Source organism: Bactrocera oleae, chromosome 6 (genome assembly GCF_042242935.1).
Source record: "Bactrocera oleae isolate idBacOlea1 chromosome 6, idBacOlea1, whole genome shotgun sequence".
NCBI classification, from domain to species: Eukaryota; Metazoa; Arthropoda; class Insecta; order Diptera; family Tephritidae; genus Bactrocera; species Bactrocera oleae.
This window is the reverse complement of record NC_091540.1, coordinates 48,619,339-48,624,726: the sequence shown is the minus strand read 5'-3', so window position 1 is coordinate 48,624,726 and position 5,388 is coordinate 48,619,339.

Below are 5,388 nucleotides of genomic sequence, written 5' to 3'. Positions count from 1 at the left end.
TCAACAATGAACATTTTCATCCAAAACCCCAAAACCATTTGGTGAGTTTTGGCCTATGAAGGCCTGTAGCTTTCGGTGGCTCATTAAGGCATTTTTTTGAATCAACATGATTTTTCAAATTATAAAATTAAAATTTGAGTCACTCAAAATAAGCCTTACGAATCATTCCCCCGACAGATATGATTTTAATGCATGTGTTAATGAAGGTTAGGTCTAGCTATTCATTTTAGTAGTACCCACTCATAGAACGAAACTGTATTGCCTGACTGGTATAGTTATTAGTAGCCACCAATAGAAAAATCTTGTCGCTACTTTTTATTTCTTTTGTTTTATCTACCATATAGATTTATTAATTCTTTTTATAAAAAAATACCTTTACTATTTTTTCACAACTTCCTACTACCGCATCATCGTACCCACTTTTACAATGGTATTTAAAAAAGTATGTTTGTTGCGGTAAACCATTGTTCTGTTATACGCTGTTTATAGTTCTAATTGGACTAGTTAATTATTTCAGTTTGTCTTTCGGAAAAAATGAACCAATATACTCATTTCGAATAATAATGCCAATGACTATAATGATTACATACCCCCTTTTGTTGTGAGCTGTGGGAATACAGATTTATTTGTTTCCCAGTCAACATATTGCAGCATTAATACTAGAAGTAATACCAGAGAACGTAAATGAATATATATATGAAATAACTACAAATTAGTACTCAAAAAGATTTCAGTTAACATTTGCTCCTTCTCTATTCATTTACGTTCTCTGGTAATACTAGGTAGATTATCTGCTGTGTCTCAGTAAGAGAAAAACATAGACCAAACTTCCTTAAAATGTCAAAGATAGTGGCTCTTCATATCATAACTTCAGGTGTCGGTAATATTAAAAAATGTAGCCAAAGTTTTTAATTCATTGTTCGACAAAATGGTGAATGTCATACTCTCAATCAAATTTGGTATCATATTAATTTATTTCGAAGGTCATAGCCTCAGTTAGTTTAATTACTACATTTTACTTTCTGTTAGAGAAAATTATACTAAAATCATTGGGGGCAGAGAAATGGATTGAATGATATTTTCGGCAAAAAGTCAGCCATACGCACTGGGGTCCATATATTTGGCGTCTGGGTTCTTCAAAAGTTATAGTCCGATTTTTTCGGCGTAAGATGAAATGCCTTAAGGGAAGTATTTGTGTAAAGCTTTATCCGGATACATTGATTGGTTCTTCATTTGTATGCTGGAAAGTGAAAGAATCAGATGGAATATAAAATTGTGTTATATGGAGAGCAGGCGTGGTTTTTGTTTGATTTCGACTATTTTTACACTGTAATGTAGAAATGTCAGGATGATATTATATGCCGAATTTCATTTAAAACGGTTGAGTCATTCATTGAAAACGGCGTAGCAGTGGTCCGATGACGCTCATCTACGAACTCGTCCTTACTCTTTTGCTAAGGAACACGTGACGGACAAACAATCAATCGGATTTTAACTCGTCTTGTCATCCTGAACATTTCTATATACATACATATCTAGGTACCGAATATATGAATCCCAGTTGCTATTACGAACTTTTTATCGAAAATATCGGTCAATCTGTGAGATATATTATAGGAACTCAAAGAGAATCCTTATTAGATAATAGTATGCCAGTGTAGCAAAAATTGTTTGAAAATATGTTCTTTAATATACCTAATCAGTATCAAAAATGAAATCAGCTCGGATCTTTACTGCCCTCAAAATACTCCATATAATGATTTCCTACTTTTCACCTGTCTTTAAACTGTTTGGTTGATCAAAATGTGTGATATTTTAATATACTTAAGTGGACAAGCTTTCTTAAAAATTGTGTGAATCGAATGGAATCGGTTTAGATCTTGGTCCAAACTTCATATCCTTAATATAATAAGTTTCGATCCTCTGGTTGAGGTTTTGCACATCAATTCAGTTTAGCCTCTTCGGTTGAATTTATATCACAAATATCTCATTTGAAGATGATTTTAATATAATTTTAGCTGACGGGAAGTAAAATATAGTTTTAACCAAATTTGATTATAATTCATTTTCGCTTTCGTCGAAGGTATTTCCCCGGATTTGATGCTTCCAAGTTGCAAGAGTATGAAATGTTCGATTACACCCGAACTTACTTGTTTTTTTAATCTCGTATAAATCGAAGGAATCTCTAAGATTGTGATTTCGAAAACACATAGACTCGTAACTCAACAACTAAAAACTCCAATCTGTAAGAAATTAACAAACAACCTTCAAATGCTGGTTGGGTTGTGTATAAAAGTTTAACAATTAAACCATATGGATTTGTTTGTGTATTGAGTTAAACTTTTCCAAATATAAGCAAGCTGCAAGCGCTCAAACATGTTGCTCCTGCATTGACGCAGGTGTATTTCTACATACAGACATACACCATTATAATCGGATTTTATCTCTGCTTTAGTAATCAGTCATGCATATGTATGTCTATGTAAAATATTATATATCCTATCACCATTTCATATTTCTTAAGGACAGAGTAACTAATTACACATTGCCGAACTATATTAAAATTTGTTAAGCAAGATTTTTCAAAGCTTTCAGGTTAATATATTTTTAAGGTACCGAGGATTTTATTAAGATTTGTTAGCAAAAGATCACCACTGCTAGGCAAGCCCACTTTTTTTTGCGTTTTAATTAGTGTTTTCTGTGTTCTGCGCCAGGCTGTTAAGCTCTGACAATTGTTTCATAACAAAATGCACTTGACCCAGATAACTCACTCTAAAAATATCAAAGGAAAATACTTGCATGTTCAGATTTGGGTACACAAGTCTCAAATGAGTGAAAATGATGGCAAAATGGATGGCTTGAAATTGTTTTTGCGTCCACGGTATTCACAAAACCTTAAGTGCACCGCAGTGACTTCTTCTGTTCGCAGACATTAAGGAAAAAATGACTGGAAAGAAATGTAGCAACAGCGAATATGTAATCACCGGCCGGTGTATTGCCTTAGAAGACACATAGATTCGGTCACTTCAGATCTGGTTCAAAATTTTTAAATATACATATGTATACTAAAACATACTACAACTATCATATACACATTTTTCGTATCCTGAGTGAATTTCATATCCAAATATTTCCTATCCTAAATGAATTCGGGATTGCCCTTACAATAAACACAATATAAAAACACGGGATTTCACTTTCATTTGCTTGAACTCAAAAACCCTTTCTGGAGAGTTTGATACAAAACTGGTCAAGAAACTAATCGTTCTTCCCAGGAACAAATTATTGCACTAGCGAGAGGTTACTGAAGGCTAAGGTGTCATCTTCACAAATTACGTGCCTATGAAGTAATGCAGCTATCGGGCAAATGAATTTGAAGAACATCACAACCATTAACCCAGAAGCTTTCTAAGCCTATTTAATTCTTCTGGGTTAAGTGCAATGTGATAACTGGAAAGCGCACAATAGATTACAGGTCGCAGTGTATTATTCAACTTTCCATCTTTTTATCTTGAGGAGTCTTAATATGAGGTCCCTTAGTCTGAATAATATAAGTACACAAAATTACGTAGTCACTTTTGCTTTTTATTGAAGTTCTAAACTTATGCCACGGAAGTATAAAATTAACATGTTTGTAGTGCCATCTGTGTTTCGAATTCTTTTGGTATTTTATCACTGAAATAATACTTGTTTAAAAGAATCGAAGGTTCTTGAAAATCATGGTGTATAAATAACAAATCATAGTGTGTAAATGGTTCTTAATCTTGGCTTTTCATGACTGAAATCTTTATTATAATTTGTTGTATTCTATTGGTACGACTTAAAGTTGTGTGGCGCCATCTATTGTTGAATATTATGATTTTTTGCATTCGAGACCCGGTAACTCTGCACAATCATATGTTTGAGTTTATTTGTGAACAATTCATTTGTTTACAAAAGCTAATAAACAACATTTTCGGAACGGCAATTAATATAATCCGAATTTGTGATCTATATTTGTTATTTACTATAAAATTCGATGGACCATCAATGCAGTCACAAAGAACAACCCCCTGATCTAAGAATATCCGATTGTAGCAGTGACGAGGAGAATACAATATTTTCCCGCCATAATTTGTCTAAATCTAGTGATACTGCAGCGCTGGATATAACGTGGAGTAGTGATGATGAGTTGTCCACTGAAAATGGTCAAAGCTTTCTCAATACGAACTGCTTTGACAATGGTGCCTCAACACCTCTGAGTACAAGGTACTCGCGGTCAGCAAGAAAATCCAAATTGCCTAACTTGTGCATTAAACGTAAATTGAGTAAAGTCAGCGAAAATCCGGAAGAAGTAAGAATTACGTTGGGTAACCGAAATATCCCATTGGAAAATAATAACATTCATAGCTCTCCGTGGTGTAAGGTGCGTAGGACATTCTCAATATTACGTTGTCAAAGTAGCATTCCAGAAAGTTGTATATCAATTGAACAAGAACAAAAAACACCAACAAAAAATCGTTTGTCCCAATATGATTCGGCAGATACAACAATCGAATGGTCATCTTCTTCATCAGAAACTGGCTCACCAATGCGGACACCCAAAAATGCCATGACGACAACTCAAAAGAGCACAGCGCCAACAGAGTTGGAATTATTGGTTGCGCTAATTGAACGTGAAAATGCTGCGGCTAAAATGAAAGCTCATCAAACGATATTTAATCAAAAGAAGAAGCGATATATTCCAGGTGGGTATGCGGAACGTTTGCAAAAATTGGAGGAAGCAAATCGCATAGAGCGTAATTTCTTACGAAACGATCAACAATGGGGCCTACAGAATGGTACACGTATGTGTGTATTAGAATTGAATAAAGCTTATGGTGTACACATAGCAACAGTGAAGTTGGAGCAGTGCGATAAAAACGCTGTAAATGGTAATTCAGTTGTAAATGTTCGTATTATAATTGATGCCGACACTGCAGCGCATGTTAAGGTGGGCAGCAGGATAGAAGCATTCTTCGATTCAACCATTAAACCATATACATTACAAACTGTGAACGCAACAGCTAAAGAAATAATTTATGTCCAACCACATAAATTGCTCCTATTATAAGGCTTAAATTTGTTATTTAAATAGAAATAATACTAAATTTTAGTTTTTGTTATTGCTGAAAACATTTTGTTTATTACTTCTAAGTTCAATTTGTACAAAGTTGTATATTCTTAGTCCGTTAAATAAATAAATTGCCCAATAAAATTTTCTTTAATAAATACCTTTATATGCTATATAGGGTATACATATTGGATTGCTGTATGTTTCTTCATATTTATTACCTTATCACAGTCAGTCGATAAGTGCTTAAGGGTACGGAATTTCAGCTGATAAAATGTATTACATACATATGTATT